Raw genomic sequence first — 18,799 nt, 5'->3', positions numbered from 1 at the left:
AAATAAATAAATAACATACTTCTAAAAAAACCCATGGAGCACCTAAGAAATTGCAAAGGAAATTAGAAAATATTTTGAGCCAAATGAAATACAATATATCAGGATTTGTGGGTTACAGCAAAAGCCTTGGAAAAATGCTTATATTAGAAAAGAAAGAAAGATGTAAAATCAGTGATCTGAGTGCCAGTCTTGAGAGAAAAAAATAAAAGCAATTCAGTTCAGTTCAGTTCAGTTCAGTTGCTCAGTCGTGTCCGACTCTTTGTGACCCCATGATTTGCAGCACGCCAGGCCTCCCTGTACATCACCATCTTCCGGAGTTCACCCAGACTCATGTCCATCGAGTCAGTGATGCCATCCAGCCATCTCATCCTCTGTCATCCCCTTCTTCTCCTGCCCCCAATCCCTCCCAGCATCAGAGTCTTTTCCAATGAGTCTACTCTTTGCATGAGGTGGCCAAAGTACTGGAGTTTCAGCTTTGGCATCATTCCTTCCAAAGAAATCCCAGAGCTGATCTCCTTCAGAAAGGACTGGTTGGATCTCCTTGCAGTCCAAGGGACTCTCAAGAGTCTTCTCCAACACCACAGTTCAAAAGCATCAGTTCTTCGGCACTCAGCCTTCTTCACAGTCCAACTCTCACATCCATACATGATCACTGGAAAAACCATAGCCTTGACTAAACGGACCTTGGTTGGCAAAGTAATGTCTCTGCTTTTCAATATACTATCTAGGTTGGTCATAACTTTTCTTCTAAGGAGTAAGTGTCTTTTAATTTCATGGCTGCAATCACCATCTGCAGTGATTTTGGAGCCCCCAAAAATAAAGTCTGACACTGTTTCCACTGTTTCCCCATCTATTTCCCATGAAGTGATGGGACCAGATGCCATGATCTTTGTTTTCTGAATGTTGAGCTTCAAGCCAAATTTTTCACTCTCCACTTTCACTTTCATCAAGAGGTTTTTTAGTTCCTCTTCACTTTCTGCCATAAGGGTGGTGTCATCTGCATATCTGAGGTTATTGATATTTCTTCCGGCAATCTTGATTCCAGCTTGTGTTTCTTCCAGCCCAGCGTTTCTCATAATGTACTCTGCATAGAAGTTAAATAAGCAGGGTGACAATATACAGCCTTGACGTACTCCTTTTCCTATTTGGAACCAGTCTGTTGTTCCACGTCCAGTTCTAACTGTTGCTTCCTGACCTGCATAGGTTTCTCAAGAGGCAGGTCAGGTGGTCTGGTATTCCCATCTCTTTCAGAATTTTCCGTAGTTTATTGTGATCCACACAGTCAAAGGCTTTGGCATAGTCAATAAAGCAGAAATAGATGGTTTTCTGGAACTCTCTTGCTTTTTCAATGATGCAGCAGATGTTGGCAATTTGATCTCTGGTTCCTCTGTCTTTTCTAAAACCAACTTGGACATCTGGATGTTCATGGTTCACGTATTGCTGAAGCCTGGCTTGGAGAATTTTGAGCAGTACTTTACTAGCGTGTGAGATGAGTGCAATTGTGCGGTAGTTTGAGCATTCTTTGGCATGGCCTTTCTTTGGGATTGGAATGAAAACTGACCTTTTCCAGTCTTGTGGCCACTGCTGAGTTTTCCAAATGTGCTGGCATATTCAGTGCAGCACTTTGACAGCATCATCTTCCAGGATTTGAAATAGCTCCACTGAAATTCCATCACCTCCACTAGCTTTGTTCGTAGTGATGCTTCCTAAGGCCACTTGACTTCACATTCCAGGATGTCTGGCTCTAGATGAGTGATCACACCATCGTGATTATCTTGGTCGTGAAGATCTTTTTTGTACAGTTCTTCTGTGTACTCTTGCCACCTCTTCTTAATATCTTCTGCTTCTGTTACGTCCCTACCATTTCTGTCCTTTATCGAGCCCATCTTTGCATGAAATGTTCTCTTGGTATCTAATTTTCTTGAAGAGATCTCTAGTCTTTCCCATTCTATTGTTTTACTCTATTTCTTTGCATTGATCGCTGAGGAAGGCTTTCTTATCTCTTCTTGCTATTCTTTGGAGCTCTGCATTCAGATGCTTATATCTTTCCTTTTCTCGTTTGCTTTTCGCTTCTCTTCTTTTCACAGCTATTTGTAAGCAAGCTAAAGACAAAATAAGTAGGAGGAATAATAAAATAAGAATGGAAATCAATTAAATGGAAAAAACAGAGAAAATTGAGAAAGTTGAAAAGATTTATAAAGTCAATAAATTGCTGATAAGACTGATGAAGAAAAAACAAAATTATAAGGAATGAAAAAAGAGACGTCACTGTCGATTTTAGACATTAAGAGGACTGATGAGAATTTTTTAAAATTTATTTTTAATTGAAGGATAATTGCTTTACAATGTTGTGTTGGTTTCTGCCATACATCAACATGAATCGGCCATTGGTATACATGTCCCTTCCCTCTTGAAGCTCCCTCCCACCCCATCCCACACCTCTAGGTTGTTACAGAGCCCTGGTTTGAGTTCCCTGAGTCATAGAGCAAATTCCCACTGGCTGTCTATTTACACGTGGTACTGTATGTTTCCATGCTTCTTTCTCCGCTCGTCTCACTCTCTCCTTCCCTCCGTGTCCACAAGTCTGTTTTCTGTGTCTGCATCTCCATTGCTGCCCTGCAAATGGGTTCATCAGTACCGTCTTTCTAGATTCCATAGATCTGTGTTAATATACAATATTTGTCTTTCTCTTCTGACTTACTTCACCCTGTATAAGCTCTTGGTGCATCCACCTCATTAGAACTGACTCAAATGCTCTGATGCGAATATTATGGACACCCTTATGCCAATAAAATCAACAACTTAGATGAGTTGAATAAATACTATTTAATGAATAAGCTCTCTTTTTTTCCTGGCTAACTTAAGTATCACCTCTGTCGTATTCTAATTCATATATTGACATGGAAGCGTGGGTTTGAATGTTTCTGCCTTCTGTATTCCATTCCATCATTTGATTTCTTCCAAGAGCCAGAGTTCCAGGGAACAAGTAGCCAGCTGTACCACCCTTTCTAACCCAGCCTGAGAAGTCACACTAGGTCACTTCTGCTTTTTATTGGTTACAAGCAAATTATAAGCCCACCCCAGTTTCCAAGCGAGGATACACAAACTCCATCTGTCCATAGGAGAGGTACAAAAAAATGTGTGGCTATTTTTTTTTTAATCCATGCTATCTTTAGAGGCAATACATCTAATGTTTTCATTCAGTATAATCTTTTCTGTCAGTTTTGCACAAATATCCTTTTAGTAGAAAATGGAGGACCTCTCAGATTAGATTATGGTCAAATGCATACATAAAAACGGTTATCATTTGTTTTTCTCATAGAGAAGTTAGCATAATTCACAGAGAATAGGTTTTTCTAACCATCTTATTTATTTATTCATTTTTGGCTGTGCTGGGTCTTCCTCTGGTTGGGGCACGTGAGGGCTACTCGCCAACTCTGGTGCTCAGGCTTCTCATCTCGGTGGCTTCTTTTGTCGTGGAGCACATGTTCTAGGTACACAGGCTTCTAGGTCCACTGAGCTCGTGAGCTCAGTGGTTGGTGCTCCCTGGCTCCAGGGCGTGCAGGCCTCAGTGTCTGTGATGTACGGGCTGAGTTGCTCCGAGGCATGTGGATCTTCCCAGAGTGAGTGAAGTTGCTCAGTCGTGTCCAACTCTTTGTTACCCCCATGGACACGTCCCTTGCCTAGAAGTCCATGGGATTTTCTAGGCAAGAGTACTGGAGTGGGTTGCCATCTGCTTCTCCAGGGAATCTTCCCAACCCAGGGATTGAACCCAGGTCTCCCACATTGTAGACAGACGCTTTACCGTCTGAGCCACCAGGATCTTCCGAGACCAGGGATCAGACCCTGCACGGGCATCCCAATTCTTACCCACTCTACCACCAAGAAAGTCCTAAACAACTTTAGATATCATTTTTTTATACATCACTTTTATTTTGATAAATGCAGGAACAGGGGAGGGAAATGTCTGCCTGGCGAGTTACAACATATAAAGCTTGTATATTGCTAAAACTCTAGGAAATGGTGAACTCTGTCTAAATTCTGACACTCCTTCTTCCCAGGGATGTGTTATCCATATTCAAAGAGTCTTTAGAAATCCCCATTGCATGATCGGGAATTCTGTCTTCTAATCTGGCTCATCAATTCACTTCTGAGTTGTTGTTGTTCCCTTGCTAAATCGTGTCTGACTCTGCGACCCCATGGACTGTAGCACACCTGGCTTCCCTGTCCTTCATCATCTCCCAGAGTTTGCTGAAACCCAAGTCCATCGAGTCAGTGATGCCATCCAACCATCTCATCCTCTGTCATCCATCCCCTTCTCCCGCCTTCACTCTTTCCCAGCATCAGGGTCTTTTCTGTTGAGCCGGCTCTTTGCCCCAGATGGAGTAAACTGAGATAAATCTTCCTAGTTGTTAAATTTGTTGCTTTGTTTATGAACACCAAAGTAAGTAACCCTCTTGTGAGAATGCCTAGGCCACGTTTTAAAAGTTGGTCACCCCTGTAGTAGGATTAGAAAGATTGCAGTGGTTTTTAGAAATGGATGAAGAAATGTATCATCCTGAAATTAAAAAGTACTTAAACCTATAACATTGAGAGAGCTGAGTGTGAATTTCTTATCAAAAGCATCATCAAATCTAGGTTGGTTAAACAAACTAGAAGCAAACACAATAAATGCATTAACACAGTAAAAGCATTTAACAAATGTTGAGTTTTGGCCCATACCACACGGTGGCAGGCTTACTCTGTGTTATGCTTCCTGTTCATGAAGCAACTCTCAAATGTTTGTATTTAAGTCCAGGAAACAACATCTTCTAGGAAGTTAACTTTTAGAAAGAATAGCATAAGTTATTGGTTTGTCAAGACTATGTTTTCTTATAAAATGTTCTTTACAACCTTCCACAGGACATTCTGCCTCGAGATCTCAGTTTCTTCATCACTAAAATTGTGGGTTTGGATTACTTAACAGTTCTAAAATCATTCTTTTCTTTTCTTTTTTTTAAGTCTTCATTGGATTTATTACAATATGGCTTCTGTTTAATGTTTTGGGGATTTTTTGGCCTCTAGGCATGTAGAATCTTAGCTCCCTGACCAGGGATCCAAACTGCACCCCCTTGGAAGGCAAAGTCTTAACTACAGGACCACTAGGGAAATTCTAATCAATTGCCTTTTAAACAAATTTAGATACCTTTTTTATTTTGATAAATGCAGGGAGAGGGCAGGGAAATGTCTGCCCTTCTATAACCTCTCTTAAATCTAAAAGAAAGCCTAAACATTCTTAATTTCATCCATATTGCAGTTAACTTGATAAAGAATATAACTTTTCAGTTAGATTGCCTAGATTTGAAATTGAATTTGTCATTTATACTGTTCATGGGGTTCTCAAGGCAAGAATACTGAAATAGTCTGCCATTCTGGAAACAGTGACAGACTTTTTCTTGGTGTCCAAAATCACTGCAGATGGTGACTGTAGCCATGAAATTAAAAGATGCTTGCTCCTTGGAAGAAAAGCTGTGACCATCCTAGACAGCATATTAAAAAGCAGAGGCATTACTTTGCCAACAAAGGTCCATCTAGTCAAAGCTATGGTTTTTCCAGTGGTCATGCATGGATGTGAGAGTTGGTCTATGAAGAAAGCTGAACGCTGAAGAATTGATGCTTTTGAACTGTGGTGTTGGAGAAGACTCTTGAGAGGCCCTTGGACTGCAAGGAGATCAAACCTGTCCATCCTAAAGGAAATCAGTCCTGACTATTCATTGGAAGGACTGATGCTGAAGCTGAAGCTCCAAGCCTTTGGCCACCTGATGCGAAGAGCTGACTCATTTGAAAAGACCCTGATGCTGGGAAAGATTGAAGGTGGGAGGAGAAGGGGACAACAGATGGTTGGATGGCATCACCAACTTGATGGACAAGAGTTTGAACATGCTCTAGAGTTAGTGATGGACAGGAAGGCCTGGCGTGCTGCAGTCCATGGGGTTGCAAAGAGTCGGACATGACTGAGTGACTGAACTGACTGAACTATGTCATTTGTTAACTGTGAGATAAGGGACCTGGCCTATCAAAATTCCAGCTTCCTCATCTTTAAAGGACTATAAATTATACTCCTATCAGGTGGATTTGTTAGGATTATATGCGGGAAAATATATGTATGGCAGAGACTGGGCAAACTGTTCATTAAATCATTCTTTTTCTTCCTGGGCAACCAGCTAAACCACATTTCACATCATCACCTGCAGTTAATTGTGGTCCTATGACCACATTCTGGCCAATGGAATGTAAGAGGAAGAGGTTCCTGCTACTTCTAGGCTCAGCTCACAAAAACCTCCCATTGTGATCCTCACTGTTCTTTCAACTTCTGCAATTTCCCTGGAAGCTACTTCTTAAAGATGGCAGAGCCATCACCTTTAGGAAACGGAAGGGAGTTTGGTCCTGAAACGGCGTGGAGGAGCGCTTTATGCCTATTACCAACACTCATTATGGACTTTACGTGAGTGAGAAATGAACCTCGATTTTGTTAAGCCACTGATATGTATATAATCTGGCAGCTGTCAACTAAAATAGCACTTAAAGCACTTATCACATATACCTGCTTAATTAATATTCAGTTCAGTTCAGTCGCTCAGTCATGTCCGACTCTTTGAGACCCCATGAACCGCAGCATGCCAGGCCTCCCTGTCCATCACCAACTCCCAGACTCCACCCAAACCCATGTCCATTGAGTCAGTGATGCCATCCAACCATCTCATCCTCTGTTGTCCCCTTCTCCTCCTGCCCTCAATCTTTCCCAGCATCAGGGTCTTTTCAAATGAGTCACCTCTTCGCATCAGGTGGCCAAAGTATTGGAGTTTCAGCTTCAATATCAGTCCTTCCAATGAACACCCAGGACTGATCTCCTTTAGGATAGACTGGTTGGATCTCCTCACAGTCCAAGGAACTCTCAAGAGTCTTCTCCAACACCACAGTTCAAAAGCATCAATTCTTCCACGCTCAGCCTTCTTCACAGTCCAACTCTCACATCCATACATGACTACTGGAAAAACCATAGCCTTAACTAGACAGACCTTTGTTGGGAAAGTAATGCCTCTTCTTTTTAATATGCTGTCTAGGTTGGTCATAGCTTTTATTCCAAGGAGTAAGTGTCTTTTAATTTCATGGCTGCAATCACCATCTGCAGTGATTTTGGAGCCCAAAAAAATAAAGTCAGCTATTGTTTCCACTGTTTCCCCATCTATTTGCCATGAAGTGATGGGACCAGATGCCATGATCTTCATTTTCTGAATGTTGAGCTTTAAGCCAACTTTTTCACTCTCCTCTTTCACTTTCATCAAGAGGCTCTTTAGTTCTCCTTCTCTTTCTGCCATAAGGGTGGTGTCATCTGCATATCTGACGTGATTGATATTTCTGCCAGTAATCTTCATTCCAGCTTATGCTTCCTCCAGCCCAGCGTTTCTCATAATGTACTCTGCATAGAAGTTAAATAAGCAGGGTGACAATATACAGCCTTGACGTACTCCTTTTCCTATTTGGAACCAATCTGTTGTTCCATGTCCAGTTCTAACTGTTGCTTCCTAACCTGTATACAGGTTTCTCAAGAGGCAGGTCAGGTGGTCTGGTATTCCCATCTCTTTCAGAATTTTCCAGTTTATTGTGATTCACACAGTCAAAGGCTTTGGCATAGTCAATAAAGCAGAAATAGATGTTTTTCTGGAACTCTCTTGCTTTTTCGATGATCCAGCAGATGTTGGCAATTTGATCTCTGGTTCCTCTGCCTTTTCTAAAACCAGCTTGAACATCAGGGAGTTCATGGTTCATGTATTGCTGACGCCTGGCTTGGAGAATTTTGAGCATTACTTTACTAGCGTGAGAGATGAGTGCAATTGTGCGGTAGTTCGAGCATTCTTTGGCATTGCCTTTCTTTGGGATTGGAATGAAAACTGACCTTTTCCAGTCTTGTGGCCACTGCTGAGTTTTCCAAATGTGCTGGCATATTGAGTGTAGCACTTTGACAGCATCATCTTTCAGGATTTGAAATAGCTCCACTGGAATTCCATCACCTCCACTAGCTTTGTTCATAGTGATGCTTCCTAAGGCCACTTGTCTTCACATTCCAGGATGTCTGGCTCTAGGTGAGTGATCACACCATCGTGATTATCTTGGTCGTGAAGATCTTTTTTGTACAGTTCTTCTGTGTATTCTTGCCACCTCTTCTTAATATCTTCTGCTTCTGTTACGTCCCTACCATTTCTGTCCTTTATCGAGCCCATCTTTGCATGAAATGTTCCCTTGGTGTCTCTAATTTTCTTAGTCTAGTCTTTCCCATTCTGTTGTTTTCCTCTATGTCTTTGCAGTGATTTCCTCTATGATTTCCTTTATGTCTTTGCATTAATTGCTGAGGAAGGCTTTCTTATCTCTCCTTGCTATTCTTTGGAACTCTGCATTCAAATGGGTAGCTTTTCACAACTATTTGTAAGGCCTCCTCAGACAGCCATTTTGGTTTTTTGCATTTCTTTTTCTTGGGGATGGTCTTGATTCCTGTCTCCTGTAGAATGTCACGTACCTCCATCCATAGCTTATCAGGCACTCTGTCTATCAGATCTAGTCCCTTAAATCTATTTCTCACTTCCACTGTATAGTCATAAGGGATTTGATTTAGGTCATACCTGAATGATCTAGTGGTTTTCTCCACTTTCTTCAATTTCAGTCTGAATTTGGCAATAAGGAGTTCATGATCCAAGCCACATTCAGCTCCCGGTCTTGTTTTTGCTGACTGTATAGATCTTCTCCATCTTTGGCTGCAAAGAATATAATCAATCTGATTTCAGTGTCGACCATCTGGTGATGTCCATGTATGGAGTCTTCTCTTGTGTTGTTGGAAGAGGGTGTTTGCTATGACCAGTGGGTTCTCTTGGCAGGACTCTATTAGCCTTTCCCCTGCTTCCTTCAGTATTCCAAGGCCAAATTTGCCTGTTACTCCAGGTGTTTCTTGACTTCCTACTTTTATTAATTAATTTTATTCATTTGTTTTATTAATTAATAAATTAATTAATATTAGATATTATTAATATCATGACTCTTAATCATATAGACCAAGTGGATTCAGAGGAGGGAGGAAGGGGAAGATTCTTCTGGAAAATGTCTTTTCTTGGCTCCAACACTTTGTGATATTTTAATGCTTTTGATCATGCCTATTCCCAGTTTTCTCTAATGAAATGCTATCTATCCAGATCAAATGTCACATATTCAGTCAAAGATTTCCAAGACATCCTGGTTGGAAATGATCCTAGTTACACTGAAGTGTAACATTTATACAATCCAAGCCTCTTCACCTTTGCTGTCTTCTACAGTAGGATGGCATCACCGACTCAATGGACATGAGTTTGACTGAACTTCAGGAGCTGGCGATGGACAGGGAGGCCTGGCATACTGCAGTCCATGGGGTTGCAAAGAGTCAGACACGACTGAGCAACTTAACTGAACAGTAGGGTTGGGCATCTCTGGTGGCCCAGTCGGTGAAGAATCCACCTGCCAATGCTGGAAACATGGGTTTCATCCCTGGGTCAGGAGATCCCCTGGGGAAGGAAATGGCAACCCACTCCAGTACTCTTGCCTGGGAAATCCCATGGACAGAGAAGCCTCAGTTCAGTTCAGTCGCTCAGTCGTGTCCGACTCTTTGTGACCCCATGAATCGCAGCACGCCAAGCCTCCCTGTCCATCACCAGCTCCCGGAGTTCACTCAGACTCACGTCCATCGAGTCAGTGATGCCATCCAGCCATCTCATCCTCTGTCGTCCCCTTCTCCTCCTGCCCCCTACCCCTCCTAGCATCAGAGTCTTTTCCAATGAGTCAACTCTTTGCATGAGGTGGCCAAAGTACTGGAGTTTCAGCTTTAGCATCATTCCCTCCAAAGAAATCCCAGGGCTGATTTCCTTCAGAATGGACTGGTTGGATCTCCTTGCAGTCCAAGGGACTCTCAAGAGTCTTCTCCAACACCACAGTTCAAAAGCATCAATTCTTCGGTGCTCAGCTTTCTTCACAGTCCAACTCTCACATCCATACATGACCACGGGAAAAACCATAGCCTTGACTAGACGGACCTTAGTCGGCAAAGTAATGTCTCTGCTTTTCAATATACTATCTAGGTTGGTCATAACTTTTCTTCCAAGGAGTAAGCGTCTTTTAATTTCATGGCTGCAGTCACCATCTGCAGCGATTTTGGAGCCCGCAGGCTACAATCCATGGGGTCACACAAAGTCAGACACGATTTACTGACTGAACCTCCACCACCACAGTGGAGTTTTTTTTCAGGTGGGTTTATATAGCTTGCTTCTCCCTAATTAGACTATAAACTACCTGGTAAGAGAGACTGTGTTTTTCTTTTTTTATTATCTTGTATTGCCAACAGAAAAGAGTATTGTGCAAATAGTTATTCATACTTGACTCACTGGTAAAAAATAAAAAAGCCCCAAGTAGTATATGAGATTCTTTCTAACATTTTTTTTTTCCTTTTGGTCACTGTGCAGTGTGTGGGATCTTAGTTCCTGGACCAGGGATGGAACCTGTGCCCCCTGCATGGGGAGCACAGAGTCTTAACCACCGGACCATTAGGGAAGTACCGCTCCCCAACATATTCGTATATATCTTTCATGGAGTTTTATAAGAATGAAGAACAACAACTGAGCACTAACTCATTGTTGGGGGACAATAGTGGTAGATGTGGGTATTTTATGGTCAGTGGTTTTGGTTAGAGGAAATTTATAAAGAATGCAGTGATGCCTGATTTTCCATTTTGAAACAAGGATGATTTTATATATACTATCAGTTAAACTCTGCATATAGGTTAAATAAGCAGGGTGACAATATACAGCCTTGACATACTACTTTTCCTATTTGGAACCAGTCTGTTGTTCCATGTCCAGTTCTAACTGTTGCTTCCTAACCTGTATACAGGTTTCTCAAGAGGCAGGTCAGGTGGTCTGGTATTCCCATCTCTTTCAGAATTTTCCACAGTTTCTTGTGATCCACACAGTCAAAGGCTTTGGCATAGTCAATAAAGCAGAAATAGATGTTTTTCTGGAACTCTTTTTTTTTTTTTCCGATGGTCCAGTGGTTGTTGGCGATTTGATCTCTGGTTCCTCTGCCTTTTCTAAAACCAGCTTGAACATCAGGGAGTTCATGGTTCATGTATTGCTGAAGCCTGGCTTGGAGAATTTTGAGCATTACTTTACTAGCGTGAGAGATGAGTGCAATTGTGTGGTAGTTCGAGCATTCTTTGGCATTGCCTTTCTTTGGGATTGGAATGAAAACTGACCTTTTCCAGTCCTGTGGCCACTGCCTAGTTTTCCAAATGTGCTGGCATATTGAGTGCAGCACTTTGACAGCATCATCTTTCAGGATTTGAAATAGCTCCACTGGAATTCCATCACCTCCACTAGCTTTGTTCATAGTAATGCTTTCTAAGGCCCACTTGTCTTCACATTCCAGGATGTCTGGCTCTAGGTGAGTGATCACACCATCGTGATTATCTTGGTCATGAAGATCTTTTTTGTACAGTTCTTCTGTGTATTCTTGCCACCTCTTCTTAATATCTTCTGCTTCTGTTAGGTCCATAGCATTTCTGTCCTTTATCGAGCCCATCTTTACATGAAACGTTCCCTTGGTGTCTCTAATTTTCTTGAAGAGATGTCTAGTCTTTCCCATTCTGTTGTTTTCCTCTATTTCTTTGCATTGATCTCTTTAATCATGAGAAACGCTGGGCTAGATGAAGCACAAGCTGGAATCAAGATTGCCGGGAGAAATATCGATAACCTCAGATATGGAAATGACATCACCCTTATGGCAGAAAGTGAAGAGGAACTAAAAAGCCTCTTGATGGAAGTGAAAGTGGAGAGTGAAAAAGTTGGCTTAAAGCTCAACATTCAGAAAACGAAGATCATGGCATCTGGTCCCATCCCTTCATGGGAAATAGATGGGGAAACAGTGGAAACAGTGTCAGACTTTATTTTTTGGGGCTCCAAAATCACTGCAGATGGTGATTGCAGCCATGAAATTAAAAGACACTACCTCCTTGGAAGGAAAGTTATGACCAACCTAGATAATATATTGAAAAGCAGAGACATTATTTTGCCAACCAAGGTCAGTTCAGTCAAGGCTATGGTTTTTCCTGTGGTCATGTATGGATGTGAGAGTTGGACTATAAAGAAAGCTGAGAGCCGAATAATTGATGCTTTTGAACTGTGGTGTTGGAGAAGACTCTTGAGAGTCCCTTGGACTGCAAGGAGATCCAACCAGTCCATTCTGAAGGAGATCAGCCCTGGAATTTCTTTGGAAGCAATGATGCTAAAGCTGAAGCTCCAGTACTTTGGCCATCTCATGTGAAGAGCTGACTCACTGGAAAAGACTCTGATGCTGGGAGGGATTGGGGGCAGAAGGAGAAGGGGACAACAGAGGATGAGATGGCTGGATGGCATCACTGACTCAATGGACGTCAATCTGAGTGAACTCCGGGAGTTGGTGATGGACAGGGAGGCTTGGCGTGCTGTGATTCATGGGGTCGCAAGAAGTCGGACACGACTGAGCAACTGAACTGAACTGAAATGAACTGAATCAGTTAAACTTATTTTGTTTTTTTGTGGGGGCTGGGGTTGGTCATTTTTTCTTTTTTTCATATTTGCTTAAGATGTTTTCCTTAAAAATTTTAAAAGTTATAGGTGAATTTAACATTGTATATGCATCATAAGGAACTTAGAATATTTAATTCTGAATTTGCCTTTCATCTTCAATTTGATTGCTATGTAATATCCTAGTGTGTTTTATCCTCTAAAAATTAGTAAATTTCTACAAGCATTGTTTACTTAGATTTACCAATGTAATCTACTAATTTCTTTACTCGTTATTGATTCCCGTATTCAAATCCTTCCTCCTCGGTTTATTTTTCTTCTTTTTGAAAGGGTCTGTCAGTGGAAAATTCACTTAGTCTTAATTTGAAAAGGTCTGTAGTTTTTTATCTTTATTATCTCCCTCCTCACTGTCAATTATCACCTCTGAAGGTTTAGGTGACTTACCCAATGGAGGGACTCAGATTCTCAAAACTCATGAGTTCCCGTTACTGTTTATCACGCCCTTCTCAGGCTGTACCCACTGCTCTTGTCCATCTGTCATCACAATTGCCCAGGACAGTACTAAGAGAAGTTCAAGTTGATTCTCTGGTGCCCCAATACGGGTTTTCTTGACTCCATGGGCTTCGCTGGTGGCTCAGTTAACAATCTGCCTGCAACGTAGGACACCTGGGTTCGATCCCTGGGTTGGAAAGCTCCCCTGGAGAAGGGAAAGGCTACCCGCTCCAGTATTCTGGCCTGGAGAATCCCATGGACAGAGAAGCCTGGCGGGATGCAGTCCATGGGTTGCAAAGAGTCGGACAGGATTGAGCGACTAAGCACAGCACAGCACATTGTGTGACAGCTGAGCACCAGCTCCATTGCCTCTTGGTGACAAGTCAGTTACCCTCACCAGGACCTTACTGTTGCCTGCTGGTCCCTGACACAGGGGCCCCAAGTGCCTGAGCGGTGGTGTAGCTTAAAGATCAATGAAGACGCTTCCTGTGTTCCCTGGTAGAAATGTTCCCCCTCTGGGAACCAAGACCTTCAAACCTGTGGTTATAGTTGTGAGGATGAGAAAGCAGAAATTCCCACGTGGGTCACCGGCACTGATGGTAAATAGGGACACTCCTGCTTCCACACACTGGCTCTCATTTCCAGGTTTCCTATTGAGGATAACAGCACCATATAATGGTGATTGATTTAGAGCATTTTGCATCCTGGAGGGGGTAGCAACTTTTCCTCACAGGGTGTCATCTCCAAGATGGCAATTCAGCCAAGCTTTCAACCGACTCTTCTATTGTTTACCAGGCCAGTCTCTTCTGGGTGCTATACCATGGGATTCCACGCCCATGTGCCCACTGGTCCACCTCCTTGGCTATAAAGTGGTTCCTGCATTGGATTTCATATTTAAAAAGCTCTTTCACCTGACCAAGGGATTCCCTGGTGGCTCAGACGGTAAAGGGTCTACCTGCAATGCAGGAGACCCAGGTTCGATCCCTGGGTTGGGAAGATCCCCTGGAGAAGGCAATGGCAACCCACTCCAGTACTCTTGCCTAGAAAATTCCATGCATGGAGGAGCCTGGTGGGTTACAGTCCATGGGGTAGCAAAGAGTCAGACATGACTGAGCGACTTCACTTCACTTCACTTCATCTGACCAGGAACAAGGAAGCAATTCTAAACAGAGTGTGTTGGATCACTTGTATACGCAAAGGTGATCTTGTGTGGGAGTGGTGTTGACACCACGAGAGCAGCAGTCTCACGCCTGGTCTCATGGCTGGTCCAGGGAGCGAAGCAGCTTTTATCTTTTTATGCCACCTGTTCAGCAAAGCATCTGCTTCAGCACAGGGGAAGATATGAATCAGGGGAGCCATCTCCTTCGGCCAGGGCTAAGGTGCTTATTTGTTTATTTAATGTGTTTGCATGAGGATCACAGGGAAATCGTGTAGTTCCTGTGGTGAGGGTGAAAGGGAATTAAAATTCTTTTCCATGTCTCCATTACCATTCCTCTCAAGCTTTTCTCCCCATTTTACGCCATGTTTTTTCATCCCAAATGTAAGAGCAGAAATTATCCCCAAGGTAGTTTGATCACGAAGGACTGAGGTTGTAGAGCTTGTTGTCACTGATCACATTCACCTGCTTGGTTAAGCTCATTGAAGAATCTCCCTCTAGATAAATTCTACGTTTTATTACATTTGCACAATTCTAGAAATTATGTCATCTCAAGTCTTATAAACAATGATGTTGTTTTTGAGAATGCCAGACAGATTTCCTGACTGTGTATTACATAAACAGGTAAGCAATCTTATATTGTGACCTAAATGTTCCCTAGTTAACCATTATAAGAGTTGGTGGTTCTCTGGTTTATTTCTCTGAATCTTGACTAACCACGAGAAGAGAGAGGGGCAGAGAAGAAAAGGTAGAGATAATCTGAGTGCTCCCAGCTGTTTTCCTTCTCTCAGGAGAAATAATATTCAAGTGTTTAAGGAAGTAAGTGAAATCCCTTTTAATTTTGCTTGCTGAATATCGAGAACTTCCCAGTGACCTGTGAAAGACACGTGTCCGCCTAGGGAACCTTTAGAAGACTTCCTTGGCCAAGAAAATTGTGTAAGAGGTGCATTCAGTCAAGCATTAGATAGCCCAGCTGAAGGAAGTGGGGCTGGTTTGGCTGACCCACGCCTGACCCAAATGAGACTCGGAGTAGAGGAGTACAGGGGAGGGGAAGGGCGTAAACAAAAGATGATGTTAGGAGCTCCCATTTACCGAGAGATTGACTTTTGAAACGAAATTCTGCAGCTTCCGAGAGTGCTTAGAATGGCTCTCCTATGTCCCATCCCACCTTAAACCTTACATTACCTATATTTCATTAGTTTACTGACAGACACTTCTTATCAGCATAGTACTGTATTAGCAGGAACACCCAGATGGGGTATCCCCCCCTGCCCCCACCTCTGGAGATAAGCGCCCAGTTTCTTCCTTAAAGAACTACTAGTGAATGGAGTTCTTTTGCCCTGCAGGCAAATTTAGAGGGCCCTAAGATAGTCTCCTTTGGAACAAGTAATTTTGCTGTTTTTAGAAACAGTTACAGAGAGCTTTTGGAGCTGGAAAAAAAGAAATCACCCAGCACAGTGCGCAGGCCGATTTTAGGTGAAAAGACTGTAATTTGTCTGATGGAAACTTACTCAATCCAATAAATAGTCCTAATAAATATCTGATTCTTTCAAGTACCTTACTGTTAACCTAATGAGGTATCCTTTGTTCCAGGTGTAAACAAGGTCATCGAGTCCAGCTATGCAGGGTGACTCACTTTTCCTAAGTAAATAACACTGTTTCAGAGGCATCCCTATCTTTGAACACATTGCTCTCTCTTCTGGAAGGGCTTTCCTTCCCTTCTTCATCTAACTACTTCTTGTCCACCTGAATTTGGTCAAACTTTTTTCTTAACCCCATGTCTAATTCTTGGTGCCTCATTTGTGTTCATTTAGCATTCCGTATCACACTTTCATCTTGGACTGGAATAACCAAACTACACCTTCCTTGAAACCCACAAGCATGTCTTACTAAACTTTTCATTCTCCAAGATTCTGGAAGCACAGCATCTGGCCCATGATAAGCAGTGAGTGCTCAGGAAGTATTGATGACTCAGACCCCAAACTCCCATTTTTTCCTCAAACACGTTTTATAGGAGAAACTGACTTCGGTGTCTTTGAGAAAAGTAGACCTCTTTTAGAACACTCACTGAGTGTCTGCTACCTTGGGGTCAAGCCACTTCATTCAGTGCAGATTGAGGGTCTTTGTATAAACCTTCACTCAGGTATTGAGGATCTACCACACTGATCATCACTCAGGGGATACTGAGGGCATCAAAATAAGCCCGGAAGTCTTGTTTTAAAAGAGTTTATAATTTAGGAAAGAAGATAGGGATAGAGAATTTACTTCTTACCAGAATTGAATGGAACCTTTCTGAGTACTGTGAGATTTACGTATGAGAATAGGTACACTGTCCTGGAAACTGCAGCTGACACCTCTGCATGAACTTCAGTTGCTGTTTCATCAGGTGGAGGATGCAGGGTAGGAAGAAAAGAGTGGGTTTTGACCTGGATTTTGAAAGATGAGTAGGAGACTGATACGTACTGATATGGGTTGTTAAAGATAACAAGAACTCGACAGTGGTTAAGGCAGTAAGAACAAGACTTTATTCAGCAACTACTGCAAAGGGGAAAACAAACCTCACTATAAAACTGGACTCAATTCCCTTGTGGCAATAGCTTGTGATCAGAATCTGTTTTTACTTCTTTAACTACTGTTGGGCTCTGGTTTTCTTTATGGGAGGAGAGGGCATTCAGGGCATCTCAGACTGAGGCCAAAGAATGAACAAAGAGGAGTAAAGCAACTTGGGGGAAAAAGTAAGTAATCCAAAGAAAACTGAGCAGTCAAGGGAAGTAGGAATTCTCTCCAGCCAGAGCATGGAGTCGTGTTGAGTTAGCCCTGGAAGATGAGGAAAAGTAGGCATCTTTTAGTAGATTAGCTGAGCTGTTTGGTGATGCTTAAAAAATGGTATGTTTTCCTATTTAAACGGGAAAAGTAAGTTTGAACAAAATTGTTTGGAAAGTTATGTTGTGCCAAGCAGTTGGGACTTTATATTGTGGAGCCAAAGAGTTTCCCCAGAGCTGCGCAGTACTTTATAAAGGTGACTGCAGTCTCCATGCTTTCCCAGGTGGTTCAGTGGTAAAGAATCCGCCGGCCAATGTAGGAGATACGAGTTTCGGATACCTGGGTGGGGAAGATTCCCTGGAGAAGGAAATGGCAACCCACTCCAGTATTCTTGCCTGAAAAATTCCATAGACTTGGCGGGGGTGGGGTGGGGGCTACAGTCCATGGGGTCACAAAGATTCGGACAGTCTGAACTACTAAGCATGCACGCGCGCACACAAACCACAGACGTGGTCACAACGGATGACAGGCTGGATGGAGCAGCAGGTCGCATACCCACTCTCGGCCTCAGTGTTGTTGTTTTTTTTCATTTATAACAAAAATAAACAAACAAAGGGTGATTTGCCGTCTTAGGTCCCTTCCCATCCTGACAGCGGGCATCCGAGGTACCACTGCCTTCCTTCCATTACCGGGGCCCTGTACCTCCCTCCCTGCTTCCTTCTGATCTTGGTGCAGGGGTCACTTTCTCTATTCCTGGGCCTTAGGCGCTTGTCCACCGGTAGATTAAATGAGAGACGGATGCCTGGAGCTTGGGGGGTGCGGGGGATAGACATCTCTGGCCTTTTGCCCCTGGCAGCACCCCCTAAGTAATGCCCCCGTGGGCAGGCGCGCTTTGGGGCCGGGAGAAGGGTTTCCAGCCGCATATGTCCATCCTAGGTCCCTTTCGGATGGCTGGATGGCCCCCTCCCTACGGGCAATCATCCAGAGCGGGGCGGCGGGAGCAGAAAGGCAGGACAAAGCCGCTGCGAGTGCCAGCAGTCACCGAGCGCGACCGGGACTCTCCGCAGAGCCTGGGGGCTCCACGCGGCTTCTCGCGAAGCCCCGCGCCCGCTGGCCCGGGCCGAGAGCCTCGGGGCTCCCAGGCCGGCGGGCGGCGGCGTCACGTGAGGCGGCCCGGGCCGCGTGACCCGGCGGCCCGGCCCCCGGCGCCCCCTCCAGCTCCGCCCCTTCGCCCGCCACTCGCCGGAGGTTCTCGGGCCCCGACGCCTCAGAGGTCCCGGCGGCTGGGCCCGGCGGGACGGCGCGCGGCCGCGGCTGGCCTCCCAGGTACCCCGGCGGGGCGGGGAGGCTGGGCGCGGGCCCGAGCGCGCGGAGGCCCCTTCCCCTCGCCCCGCCTTCCCAGCGGGCCCGGCCGGCGCGCCGCGTTCCTCCTGCGCCTCCCCCCGGCCTGGGTCCCCAGGCCCCCGGCCCATCTGGCGCTGCGGCCAGGCGGGTGATGGGGCGGCCGGCGCCGCGCCGTTAGCGCCTCTGCTAGCGTTTCATCCGAGGAGGAGGAGGGACGGGGTGGGGGAGAAGCTCTGGAAAGTTTTCCCGGCTCCCTCTCTTTCGGGAGCTGCGGAGACGACGTTTTGCTCGGAGCTGAAGTCTGGCACGGCTCTGGGCGCTGGTCTGCGCGAGAGGAGACCTCCCCGCCGACTCTCCCCGTCCTCCCTCGGCCCTTGCCAAGATCTTCGCATCTGTTCCTAAGCCTCAGTAGGTCGCCATACTCTGCACC

The 18,799-nt window shown here is 44.2% G+C and overlaps 1 protein-coding gene across 2 annotated transcripts in view; it reads left to right on the top strand.

Moving 5' to 3' along the window:
- Nucleotides 1-18,251: 18,251 nt before the first annotated feature.
- The window catches only part of RCBTB1 (RCC1 and BTB domain containing protein 1), a 61,346-nt gene continuing 60,798 nt past the window's right edge, over nt 18,252-18,799 (top strand). For both annotated transcript variants that reach the window (XM_052650357.1, XM_052650358.1), the window contains exon 1: nt 18,252-18,351. The gene's annotated coding sequence lies outside the window, so the exon portion shown is untranslated. The remainder of the gene's footprint in view (nt 18,352-18,799) is intronic.

This window comes from Budorcas taxicolor, chromosome 12, assembly GCF_023091745.1.
Source record: "Budorcas taxicolor isolate Tak-1 chromosome 12, Takin1.1, whole genome shotgun sequence".
Taxonomy (NCBI): Eukaryota; Metazoa; Chordata; class Mammalia; order Artiodactyla; family Bovidae; genus Budorcas; species Budorcas taxicolor.
This window is presented reverse-complemented; position numbering and strand designations above follow the sequence as displayed.